The following is a 14,028-nucleotide window of genomic DNA, read 5'->3' as shown; positions in this document are numbered from 1 at the left end:
CTCCTTTTCTCTCCCTCTCCCTCTTTCTCTCTTTCTGGGTCTCGCTGGCCGTCTCTCGTCCTCTCCGCGTTCTCTCCCTAACCATCGCTTGAGCCTCTGCCAGCGCGATGAGAAGGCCCACCTATTTGGCAACGAGATGCCCGCAGCCCAGCCAATGCGTTCGCTTCCAGAGCCGAGAGGGAGGGTAGGAGAGAGAGAGGAAGGAGAGAGAAAGAGAGAGAGGGGGCAGAGAGAGAAATGGTAGCGAGAGGGAGGGGGAGGGGGGGCAGGTTAGGTTAGTTTGGTAGAGGGGAGCAGGTGGGGGTGTGCGCGAGCCAAAACGACAACTTCCAACCCTGTCACGGCGGGAAAGTTCAGGAGAAGAAGCCTAAAAGTCCTCGCGCGCACCCTCCTCCATCTTTACTATGGCCGCTGCTATCCCCTCTCTCGCTCCCTCTCTCTGCCTCTCTCTCTGCTTGCATAATGCCACCTTGGCAGAGGATGGCAAAGAGAGGACACGCAGCTCCAGAGTCCCTCCAGACCCCACCACCACCGCCACCGCCACAGCCGGCAGCTGCTCCGGGGTTCAGCGCAACAAACAAAAGACGAAGGGGGGAGAGGGAACGAGCCACACTCTCCTCTGTCTGTGCAAACAAGAGTGAAGGATGGAGAGGAGAACACGCTAATGTTTACAAGAGTGAGAGGTGGGCTGCTTAAAGACAGCAAAGCAATCAACTCTAGGACCCGTACAAAATATTGCTTCCTCGAGGGAGGAAGGAAGGAAGGATGCATCGATGAGGCCACTTCGAAGGCTGCACCTGTTCCGGCACATGTGCATGGCAGCCAGAGATGGGCCAAGGCTGCATATGGATAGAGGGTGGAGGGGCAATACTTGATGTGTGTTGGTTTCAACTACCCTCAAACACCACAACTCAACAAATACTGGAAAACATTTTGATAAGCATTTTATGACAGTTTATCTGGATATTCCATGGAAATGCTAAATTACATGCAAAACTGACAATGATCTCAGTACATGGATGTGAAATGGTTTATTTATGTATAATCAATGAAAGCTGAGGGTGAACAGAATATGGGTTTGGTTTGCTTTGTAGCTTAGCATTTTCTTGAATTATATATATATATGATATAAATTGTCATATGTCTTTTTTTTTTTCAAATCTTTACCTTGGAGCTGCTCCTCAAATAGGCCAGCTGATTCTGAAGTATTACATATTATGACCCCTGATCAAATTATAAAAACTCCAATAAACTTAATCTCAACTCATTATTTATTAATGACTGGATATTTCATTGAAAAATATTAAAATGTCATGGAAATCTAAAGAAAAGGACCAAGACAATCATATTATTATATGTGATATTCAACATGTGCAGCAGTTGATTTTTTTTTTTTTTTTACATGTGGCTCACCACCCAGGGTGCCATTCTGTTAGGGGATGACTGATACATTGGTACATTCATGGGATTCATTTTGAGTGCAAAATTTGAGGGCAATTGTTTAAAAAGAAATCTGGATTGTATTTGATCATCTTTTCATCCATTTTGAAGAAACAAAAAGAACAGGAGGAGATAAAGACCAAAATGTAACTTTACCTGTGAACAAACCGTCACAAAAACCGGAGATATTTAGAAATGATTGTCAAGCCTCCAACAGAGAAAATGCTATTATGAAATTAATAAAAAGTTCAACTTACAACCCCCTTTACACACACACACACATATATATACACACACACACACACACACACACACACACACACACACATTTCTTTTCAGTCTCAATTGATCCAGTCCAGTCTAGGCGTTACCAACAAATGCAAAAGTAAATGGTAGTGTTATTTATCAGCAACAAATTTCACATTTAAAAGTTACACTATATATTTTTTTTATCAGTGAAACTATTTCATTCACAACAGTTCTTCATAACAGTATACTAATAACTGTTTTCCACAGTAAAACTACTATATCCCCAGCAGGTTACCACGACCTGATCTGTTTGTGGCACATTAATGTAGATTTGCATATGTGATCTGGGAAAATTCTAATCTCTCACTGATTTAATTTACAGTAAAATTTAATCATGAGAGAAAAAAATGGGCCAATGTCCATCTTGGTTTTCTGTTTTCAGTTTAAGTGGAATTTACTCTAAGGCTATCAGCTAAATCTTCAGGCGGTAATTTCTTCAGGGTTTTGTAACATTTGGTTTCATTTTAAATTATGTGTCATACAAGAAACTTCAAAGGTCTTGTAATCTGCCATCTTTGAGGCTAAAGTAGATCATGTTCTTTAAGTTCAATACAGATTCCACACCTGGGTACTATAATATTTTAGCTAGCTCAGGTTAGCATAAAAATGGCTATTGTGTTAGCTAGGAAATAAGCTGGAGGCTAACAAAAACAGATGGCCACAGCACTAACTGGTGAAAGGGTTAGTCTATGTTTGATTAAAATGAATAGTGAAGGTTGAGGATTCTGGGAATGTTGTTCACCATAATCTATCATTTTATATGTAAAGTATAACATCAACAGAATGCTCATGCTAAAATTAGCTGCAAAGACGAAAATGTAACTTTATCTGTATGTTGACTTATTTCAATTAAGAAGTCTTGAATGTGACACGTTGTGCCTGGAGGCCAATTGGAAGATGATTCTTGGGTTAACAGTTCGGCTGTTGGATGTGTTTTTTCCCCCCAACATTTCTTTATTTAGCCATATAAAACAAATATTTTCCAGCTGGTTGAAAGTGGAACAAGGAGACATCTTCACAGATTTCACAATAATTTGGAAAATTTGAGTTCAAAAACAAAAACAATGTTTTTTTTAATAGATGCTGAAGAAAAATAAATAAATAAACTCACACACTCCGCACAGGCAGGGGTGAGGGAGGCTATGAGTGTTTTTGACATCCAACTCACAATGCAATAAAAATGAGTACAATAAAAATATTTGTAACACACTTTTCCTTATTTAAACTCATCTATATTTTATGGACTCATTTTATTTTTATTATAATTTGTGGACTAAAGAAAACACGGAACAATCTTTAACTGAGGCAAAAGTCAAATCCGAGCGTGTTTTTTTGTTGGTTACTTGGGAATAATGTCGGCTGTTGCTGCAGCACAAAAATAAAAAGCGTACAATGAGAGACAAATTTTGTTGTTTTTGTTTCGACGAGTTTGCATCCTAAATTGAGGATCCTTCCATTCCCCTCCCTTCTCCTTCAACTGCAAAAAACACAGAAAATCAAAAAGTCTCTGACACACACCAACACAGCCTTCATTAAAGAGCCGTGAACATGCAGCGGCCCGGGTCCGCACGCCTCCAGCCTGTCTGACTGCAGCCAGAGTCCGATCCGGGGTCAGATAAGAGCGTGCGTCCGAGTCCGACGTATCTGGCTCGGCTGCACCTGCAGGAGCTTATGGCTCGCGCCGCAGCGGGAGAAGATAACTGGCACTTGAATGTGATTTGCCGTGTCTCTGCTTTTCACGATGAATTAGAGCTCGCCGGGTTCACCTCTCTGCTGCCAAAATGCAAATACGCCGCCATTCAGATGTCAGCAGAATTCGACTGCAAGGAGGTTCGAGTCATTTCTCTAAGCCTCCCACAAACAGAGACAGTCATGTTTGTTTCCTATAAATAACTGGAGTCTTTAAAGATGACAAATCTGGAGGAAGACTGTAAAAAAAAGAATTTCAGAGAGTGTTAGATGATAAGTTTAAAAAAATATCTGCTTGTGAATATTAGCTTCAATAATAGTTGGATTTCAACAAGTCAATGTTTTCTTTTGATGACAAATCCATCCTAAGCATTTCCTTTTAACTCCAGTTATCAGCCAGTTTTAGTGTAAACCAACAAATATTTTATATGGGTAGAATTGGAAGTTTTTGGAAAAGAAATTATACAAGTTAAACAGCTAACAAGTACTTGTAAATAAATTAGCGTGGTGTGACATTTGACTTATTTCAAAGGACTTAAAACACGTCAATGTTGACCAAAGTGCTGAAAAACAAAGCTGAACATAAACAGCACTGCTTAGAAAGCATAAAATACAGAAATACAGAAAAGAGCTGCAAAAGTTGAAAAGAGAGAAATAAATAAACGTGAATTATAAAAAGAAAACAAAAAATAGTACAACACCATTTATTGGTCTGGTGTGAAGGCTAGAGTAAAAGTTACTTCTTTTTAAAGAGTGATTTAAATGCAGGGTGAAAGCATCGCACCGTTTTGGGATGGCAGCCGCTAAAGTTTCAGATTTTATGACGTCTTTACTCAGCAAAATCAAAGTAAATACTAAGATCACGCCGCTCATTTTTATGTTAAGAAAAACTGCGATCAGGGCATAAAATGTAGGCAAGAATGTAAAAACAAACAAAACTAGTAAAATGTATTCTGTCTAAGGCCTTTGGTTCATCGGTAGTGACGACTACAGAGGTAGCTCAACTAGCTAACAAGTTTCATTTAGCATTAGCGCTATCATTGAACTGGTTAAAGAAGCTTTTTGTCAAGCGCAGGTTACAATAACTGAAATAAATAATTTCCAGTTTAGCTCTATCTAAAATTCCTTTTTATAGTGCATAAACACCAAACACTTAAAAGTTACATTTTAACACTTGTGGATGAGAATATCTCTGCGTTTGAGCAAAAGTGTAAGCTTTAACTATTCAACCAAGTCAGTTTCTTAGAAAGCTGCACTGATTCAGTGGTTGCCATGGAAATGCTTTACTTATAAGCTACCTTGTGAGAAAAGCTTTTTTATTTATTGTTTCAATAATCTCTATTACACCTTAATCACAAACTAATTCTTATTTTTGTTCATTTTTATAGAATCAGATCAGTTTATTATTAAAAATAATAATCAGAGTTGAATCATTTCCTGAGTTAGAATTTTATTTTTAAATGACAGAAACTAAATGTATTCCTGTAACCTATATAGGCTCAAATCTACCCAAATAAAATGCAACCAAATTTATTTTTGTTCAATTCTAACAGTTCATTGTGATAAAACCCGCAGGTGATTTCTGGTGCAGGTTGCTGCCCTTTGCGCTCTCTGCCACGTGGCGCAAACAGGCCAGCGGAGCTGCGCCATAAACACTCTGCCGCTCATTCATTCCTCCTCAACTCGAATTAATTTTTTTCAAAACGCGGGTGGCCTCGCGCTCAATAACACGGGCTTGTTATTTATTAGGAACCAGATCTGTGGCGCGATAGTCTCCGTCTACACGGCTCGTGCTCTCTCTCTCTCTCTCTCTCTCTTTCTCTCTCTCTCTCTCTCTCTCTCTCTCTCTCTTTGGGCCCTGTGATGCGTTAAGGGGTCACCAGAAAGAGACAAACAGTCCCGAAGCGGCTTTTACTAGCAGACCGATATGCTCCCAATTAAAGCCATTGATTATTTTCCAAACATAAAAAAAAAAAAATTAGATCACCCAGATCGCCGGTAATAACTAAATAAAATAAAATAAAATAAAATAAAATAAAATAAAAATCACAGCCAAAGCAATTAAAAATGCGCCTTCTTTTTCTTCTTCTTTGAGGGCGCTTTAAATATGGATGGTCGGGAAGAAAGAGGCGGAAAAAAAAAGAAAAAAAGATTAACTCTGCCAGGAATAGGGAATTCCTGCAAACAGCAAGTTTAGACGTCTAAAATGAGACTAAAAGTTGACATCAGGAGGGAACAGGCAGCGAGCAGACGGTTAAAATGTTGGGACTGAAACGGGAACAAGGCCCCGAATGACCGGGGATCATTCCAGCGCCACATCTGGAAATCCCTGCGCATTTTCTCCTCCTCCTAAATTCTCCCGATTTATTCTAACAAAGGAGGGGAAATACATTTTAATATGCCCAGTGTCATTATCTTGTGTTATGGATGCATCAGAGATCACATAAGAAGAAACATGCCACCCCACCGACCCGCCCTTCTTTCTCTCCCAACTTAAATTTCCTAAATTGATCCGACCATTAAAGGACAAAAGACGTGATTTTTTTTAAAAAGGCGTTTATTTTGCGATTCTCCGCACGTCCGACCGAGACTGCAGGAGTTGGCTGCCAACTTCAGATTAACTCTTTCAGAGAAAAGAGGAGAGAGGAAAGGCTCTTTACTGTGGAAACAAAACAAGCACAAAAAAAAACAGAAAAAAAACATAACTCCATCATTTCCAGCTCAATTTATAAACGATCAAAAGGAATCGTGTTTTTCCCCAGCTAATTAATTTCTATCAGCATTTCTATTAATTTGGATGATGAATGAAGAATATATTACATTTGGACAATTATTACCTCAGTAATCCATGGAAAATGCACCTTCTTTATACAGGTTTTTATTTAAATTTTAAAAACACAAACACATTATTATTACAGTTTTAATTTTTTATCATGGTTTTTAGAATGTATTCTATATTTTTAGAGTCAAATAAATGCGTCTGTTCTTATTTTTGACACGTGTTGACTTATAGCCAGGGCCAGACTTTGAGGGGCAGTAGCCCTGGGCTACAATTTTTATTTATTTATTTATTTATTTATTTATGTATTTGGAGGGGAGGAGGTGCAAAGATTTTATTATTATTATTATTATTATTATTATTAGTTTTACTTTATATAAAACTCATAGGCCCAAATGTCAAAATTTTCCCAACATAAGCAATTGTTTAATAATTTTCAAGTATTTGAAAGTTATTACGTTATGGTCGATTTCTTTGGGAACAACATGGAGTTATTGGCTGGAGGTGGTATTAAACACACCACGCATCAATTAATACCTGCTGATGTACAGCACTACCTATTACTGTAATTTGCATGAGCAAAGGACTTTTTCTTTAGCGAGTAGGGCACCAAAACTGTCTCCAGGCCAGGGGCCCACGTCCTTGTAAATCTGGACTCTGGAAATGTAGTTTGAACGCAATGTTACCTTAATTTGACTCATATCTGGCAACTCCTTTAATTTCCACATGCTGACTGGAAATGGACTGCAGGCTGACAGCATATAGTAACATGTAGCTGACAATTCTACCTCTTTGTTTATCATTCAAAAAAGATTATTTTAAACACAAATGTATGATTTAAATATTGCAATATATTTCAGCTGATGTTCTTATTGTCATGAATCCAGCTGATTGCACTACGTTGTATTTAGGGGCATCAGTAAAGTAGGGATGCTACAAAAGCATGCATCACTTTTCAGATTTTTATTGAAAAGTGAGGCATGTGATTGATATTTAATACCAGATCAATCACAAATAACCTCTTTATAGTTGGAAAGTTCGAAGAAGTTACTGAGATGAAGTGAGATTTAAAGTCCAAATCTTCAAACCGAACAGGGAAAAAGAAATGCATTCTGGGCCAGACTTTACAAAGTGCTTACAGGGGCACTAGCCCAGGGCTCCAATGTATTGGGGATGACAATTTTTTATTTATTTTTTTTTAATGTATGTATGTTTTGCAAATGTTATTTTTTATAAGAGTTATAAGCCCATGTCAGGTGAGTTGTAATAATATTTAGGTATTAAAATTAATATAAGTATTTTAAAATTCTGAAGTTGTAATTATTTTGGGGAACAGCGTGGAGCTACTGGCCAAGAGGTGAAACCTCCCATTATCTGTTGGTATCATCATTTCATACCTAATTATGTATCGAACTACCTATTAATGTGCTGTAGAAAGTATTGACATAATTATTTTTCTTTAGTCGATAGGGCACCAGGGGCCCACATCTTTGTGAATCTGGCCCTGATTGCATTTGTTTTCCAAGACAAATCTCACATTTATTCTACTTTGTTCCGAAAAACACAATATTGTTTGAAATAAATCATTTTAATCCCTCTAAGTGGACCTAAAAATCACCTCCAGTTGTTCAGAACAGCCAATCAAAACTCAGAGAAATTCCAAACTTTGTGACTCCCTCTGACCCGGCGGCAGCCAATCTTCCGTCCTGCGGCGCCTGACCTCGCAGCAAATGCGCCGCATCTCATCAGGCCAATTAGAGTGGTGGTCCGCATAACCCGGGGGCCTCCCAGCTGCCGGGCCCTTCATTAGCGCAGCCCCTGTTGTCCTCTCCTTCCCCAGCTGAGTGTCCCTGACACCGGCTCCCCCGACCCGCCCGTCACCCCGGCGCAGGCTGCTGACACCCAGCCAGGCCCACGGATCGGGACGCCATCAAATGAGGAGGGGGGGGAGGGCAGCTTTAACAGGCTACATCTGGATTCTTATTGATTTCCTTTTTTTTTTTACTCGCTTGGACTTTGAGAAACAGAGTTGAACCTCACAGAAACACGCTCATCTTTCTTCGCTGGATCAAAAGAAAACTGGTTCCTGACGTGATTTTTGTCTCTGCTGTTGGATCGTCCCCCTGTTACTGCTCCTGTCCATAATCAGAAACAGGCACTATGACTTAAATAATAAAGGAAGGGAGACAGTGACTAAGAATCCCCCCCTTCACCCCACTGACCCACCCTTTCCGTTGCTCTACCGTGCAAATATCCACGGAGCTCGGCGTCCTGCACTGGTTGCACTTATCCCAGTTTATAAAGCGGCACGTTACTATGTGTGAAAAGTCTGCAAGCAATTTGTGGCGACTGCGTGCTAAAGTGCCCAGGGTGGGTGGCTGTGCGGGGTGGGCCGAGGAAGAGGCACGCACCGTGCATTCCGATCCAGTCCGGTGGGGGTTAGCGGAGCTGAGGGGGGCCTTCCCCGACTGCTGTGGCTCTCATCTCGACTTAAAACGATCAAATTTGCAGAAGGGGCAAAAATCGAGCACATCTCCCTTTTAAAAACAGCAGCGTATGGAGAAATCTAAGAAAAAGCAGATCATCTGCGGGAACAATTAAAAGGAACAAGATCTAAGGGGGTGAAGAGATGGGATATCGCCTTCATCAGGCCGTTTCCCACCCGAAAGCCCTCTTTATTCTCTACACAGTTAGCTCAAGGCATAAGCAAATAAAATAAGTGCAGGATATTCAAACCAACACAAAACAGCTTTAAAAAACATTCAATCTCAGTCCTACTGATACCAGGTTGCCTGAAGTCAAATTTAAGACCTTTTTAATGCCATCCTGAATGAAATTTAAGATATAAAATAACTTAAATGCCTTTAAAAAAACATTATATTTCAGCACTAGCAATATCAGAGTATCTACAACTTTCAGAAAGTGAAATTTCAGACTTTTTAAGACCGTTTTAAAGCTATGCCACTGTCAGGAAGGATTCCAAACACTCCCCAAAATGTTCTGGATGGATCATTTAAACAAAGAGGATGAAGACGTTCTTGGATCAGCCCGGTGAAAACGGACCAGGCAGGACGCGGGGCCTCAAACTCCTAGTCTATAATCAGACCTGAAAAGGCCTTTTGTGTACGACGTAAAAACACGTTCAAGAAGTAAGAATAGTCCGCCGGCCTTCTGTTTGATCACTCTGAATTATCCCATCCAGGAAGGTTGGGAACCAACGAAGATGTCAGACCGAAGTGTTTGGCTCCAAGCTATTTTGTTTTAGCGGTTTTATAGGACAATATTTGCTCGTGCTTGAGGTGGAATGCCACATGCAGAGGCTTGCAGACGCAGCTGGATGACAACCGTATTGATGATCATACCGCCGGGAACCTGCTGCTGTATCATTGGGGTGTGATGACAATGAGTGTCTACGGGGACGCTGGTGATGTCACTGTGTCCTGAGAAACAAAGACCTTTGAATACACAGTTCCACTCAGCACCTCGACAGGACTGATGGTGTTTTCTTGTGTCTGTTGTTCACACACCTGACACTCTGTCTAAAAAGTTTTACTATCTTTACCCTATTGTTATTTGTCATATAGAAATCAATGGAAATTCTTTCTGTGAATGAAAGTTGAGCTTTTTCCACAGATTCCCAAGTTGGATTCAAATATAAACTTTGACTAAGCCACATGACTATAATTTGAACCAAACCAATGCAGCTTTGGCTGTATGGTTAGGTATGTTTTGGAAGGTGAAATTATTATTATTATTTTTGTTAAGTGCTGTGCAGTTGTTCCTTTGTTCTGTATTAAACCAAAGAAACAATTCATAAAAAAAAAAAAAAAAAAAAAAAAATCAAAACCGGACAAAATTGGTATTGATTTTAGAGATCGGCATTTTTTTGAAGATCGGCAATCGGCCAGAAACTGCAATCAGTGCACCTCAAATATTTGCTTACATGGTGACTTCTGAAGGCAATTTAGTTTCACTGGATTTCAATGAAACCAGATTTATTTTCTTTTTTTTTTATTTGAGAACTGTGTACCATCGTCTTTCCACTTCAAGAAATTTTGTAACACTTTTTTAGGGAAGCACTGACAGACTTAGGGCAGCTTCTATCTAAACAACAAAGCAGTTCATGACCACAGAAAAGAAATCAGCTCTCTTTCAACAACTTCATCAAACATCTGTCAGAGAGGAGCGCTTGGCTGCTGGTGGACGGTCGTTTTCTCGTCTGCCTTAAAAAGCCGCCCTGTAATCAGTAAACACAACCCAAAGAAAGTCCATTCTCTTCCATAAAGCATTCATATTTTTATCTCACAAAATAAGAAAAGAAAAAAAAACCCAGCAAACAGTTTTTTTTTTTTTTAATGAACCTGTCGGATGTGTTTTATCAGGTGGAGGATCTCATCCGGTGAACAGCGTCCCCTTCAACGTACATCACAGAGATTCCCTGATTTATCAGCACGCTCACAGCAGACGGATGTTACTCCACAAGCTTTCTCGTGGAAAAAAAAAATCCTCTTTTTTTTTTTTTTGCATTTGAAATCAGAATTTCGACATGACCCAGATTGAAAAAGGATCTTCAGGTTCATGTGTTAACTTGCTGCTCAGCAGAGCTGTAGGGCTTTACTCCTCTTTTCAGAGATGAGAGCAAAATGCCCGAGTCAGCTACTTCACACACTGCCAGGCAGAAAGACGTGAGCTGGAATAACACGGGTGTGTTTTCGAGCCTGAGACGGCGGCGTCTGTCGCCCGTTTGAAGGCTAAAACCAGACTGCAGATAACAGCTCGGTGACACTAGAAGCGCTGCTGCACAGTAAGTTTGGTTTGTGCGCCTCCAACCCTCGATTCTCTACGTTGAACATCGTTTAGGTTCACAGAGATTTACGACCGAGCGCATAAGCACCTCAAAGCCTCTGGCTGGAGTCAGATTATATTCTAATCTACTTGATCCTAAAGAAAAACAGCTTTCCAACCTAAATGTGGTTCCTTTTAATTTTTAATTACTGCAAAAAAAATCTATTGTTTACATCTCCAGAGGAAAAATCCACTTTTTTTTTTTTTTTTACCTTGTTTTACTTTGAACATGTTCACAGAATGAGTTCCTATTTCTAAACTCTGCGTTAAAAGAGATAATTATTTTAATCTGGAATGCATTTTTTAAGTTAGGTTCACAAAAAAAACGTATCAATCAGAAAAATACTTATGTGGGAGTAAAACCCTGAAATTTAAACACTAAAACCGTGGAAATAATTTCGCTAAATTTAGCTGAACCCCAAGAAGAGCTTTTGTAAATCTGATAAATGATTGAACTGACTATACAACTTCAACGATTAACAGATGAAAAACTGGGTGCACAAGAAAAGTATTCCTCTCCACAGGGTCAACATTAAGCATACAGGTCCAAATATACACATGTAGTTAGTTTTCAGGAGGTGAGGAAAGTTCTAGAAGGTATTTTGACTTCTCGATTTGAGTGGCACAGAAAATATTTTGTTTGATGGTGTTTGTACAACTGATTCTCAGAACAACTTAAAGGGCTGAACAACTGAGAGAAGATCAAAGACGGGGAAAAAATTTGTACATTTACACAAGTTGGGAATGTTTTCAGGAGCTATTTGGAAAAGAACACAACATGTAAGCGTTCTCACGCCACACCGACCACAAGACCATAAGATGAAGGATGAGGAAGACAGCTGAACATCTGTGGGAGCAGGTCGTTTCGTTTCTTTGCCATTTCACACTTTTTCAGATTTTGGTGGTTTCGTAGCCAACTTTTCTGGGTACCTGAAGTAGGTACCATCAGAAACCAGATCTTTAAACTTTCAGAAGCGTGGCGTGTCATAGAACATGCTGGATTTGGAAATGTTGGCAGCCTTTCGGACATCTCACAGTTAAGGTAAGAGTCTACATTTTCTAAGGAATAAACACGTAGACTGCTGCTAACCACCAGTAATACTAATTATGCTAACCACTACTATAAACTCTGGAGTCATTTTTTCTTTATGTTAAATCTGGGACTGCTCTCTCACACATATGGTGTAGCGCTGCCACGGCTCATAATGCTGTTACATAATTAATGACAGCCCTAGGGTAGGATGGAATATTTTGAATGCTATTAATTATAGTATTTGAGAAACAATGAACTAATATTGGTACTGGAAAGCTTCTGAACTGGGAATGTCTGATGGGAGACATGAAATGGCTACAGTATCAATGCTAGTCAACATTTTTAAAGCTGTGGATTCAAAACGACAAAATTTGACATAATTCATAGTTTGAAGTCCTTTTGATGTAATATCAACTATAGTGCTGGACTGACTCGCCGTGTTTCCATCAACATGCGCATTTTGAAGTATTGCTGATGGAAATTGCTAAATTTGAAATAACTTCCTAAATTTTGCAATAGTATTTATTTGCTCGCTTGATGTGTTTTTAGGCTTTTCAAAAAAAAAAAAAGAGAGCTAATGCACTAAAGGGGAGATGGAAACACATTTGCTGAATAAATTTTGACGTAGTGAACATTTACCTCGGATAGAATTGCGTTTCTTTCGCTACGTCTTTGGAAGGCATGTAGGATCCCCAATACTTGACATGACAAAACCAGAACAATTACATCTTTCTCTATAGCAGCACGTTCCTGAAAACATCTCTCCATTTTTCTGAGACGTACTGTCTATGCTAGCCTGCAACCTTCAGTTCCTGTTTATTACAGCCATACGCAACATTAACATCTGACAAAATGGCGTTTTGCGTAGCCGTTTTGATTCGCTCCAAACCAGCAGAAGGAAACACAGCTAATTAAAATTTTCCATTTTTTTCCTTCTTTTTTGCATTCACACGACACCTGGACGGAAACATAGATCCTGGATTTATCCATATGGAGAACAAACCGACAGAGCCCCACCACTTCTCCATGTGTGCTAAACAATGCTAGTCAGCTAGCTAAAATATTCCCAACAACAAACCCACAAAAAATATAACGTCCCGTTCAGTATTTAGTTAATGCTTCAAATTTTGCCTTTGGAGAATGTCCCAGACTCTGTGCTTTGTTTGAACGGCTTTTGGCCTTAATCTATGATTAAGATGTCTGCATACCATCTAAAACCATTTTCCACTCAAGGTCTTATCAGAAACATGGATTTTTTTTTTTCAACAATTTTGTTCACTATCTGCTGATCTGCTCAGGAAGGAAAGATGTCTGTGATTAAAAAGTTGAAGAAAAACAACTTTGCAAGATCAAATCATAGTGTCACAGTTTGTCTACTCAGTCAGTTTCCTCGCAGCCGTGACTAAAACAAAAAAAAGTTACTGATGTTTTCGGGCACTGCGAGTTAGGAAGCTTCACCATCCCAGTGGTCATAATGACAGCCGGCAGCAAGTGATGTGGACAGCAAGTCTCTATTCACATTACTTATGGACTGAAGCACAGAAACAACATGTCCACATGAATAATTGTCTCTTTCACTCCCAGCTTGCCATCACACTGCAGGAACCTCAGGAGGCGGTGAGGACAACAGCGGCGCGGTGACTCTGAGACACATGGAGTTAGACGGCGAGTATAAGTCGGACAGCGGCCGGCCGCCTCCCGGGACCTGTGTTTATCCCCGAAATGACACGTTGTGGCTGTGGGGCCACAAGCTACGTGCTTGACAAAAAAAAAAAAAAAAAAAAAAAAAGAAAAAAATCAGACAGGTCAGACAACTTTCCCAAAGTGCCTGATGCCATGATTACATTCAATCCCAACTCTGGGACATATGTGCAGAGACAATCACAAAACGGGCCAAGATGGGACAAAAAAAAAAAAAAAAAAAAAAAAAAAA

The 14,028-nt window shown here is 39.6% G+C and overlaps 1 protein-coding gene across 11 annotated transcripts in view; it reads right to left on the bottom strand.

The window, feature by feature from the left end:
- The window catches only part of nfixb (nuclear factor I/Xb), a 200,417-nt gene that overhangs the window by 130,385 nt on the left and 56,004 nt on the right, over positions 1 to 14,028 (bottom strand). Inside the window, exon 1 of one of the 11 annotated variants that reach the window (XM_016661234.1) lies at positions 122 to 208. The exons of the other annotated variants lie outside the window; for them this stretch is intronic. The gene's annotated coding sequence lies outside the window, so the exon portion shown is untranslated. Of the gene's footprint in view, positions 1 to 121; positions 209 to 14,028 lie in introns of those variants that run through there. 11 annotated transcript variants of the gene reach the window in all.

This window comes from Poecilia formosa, unplaced genomic scaffold, assembly GCF_000485575.1.
Source record: "Poecilia formosa unplaced genomic scaffold, Poecilia_formosa-5.1.2 Scaffold319, whole genome shotgun sequence".
Classification (NCBI taxonomy): domain Eukaryota; kingdom Metazoa; phylum Chordata; class Actinopteri; order Cyprinodontiformes; family Poeciliidae; genus Poecilia; species Poecilia formosa.
This window is presented reverse-complemented; position numbering and strand designations above follow the sequence as displayed.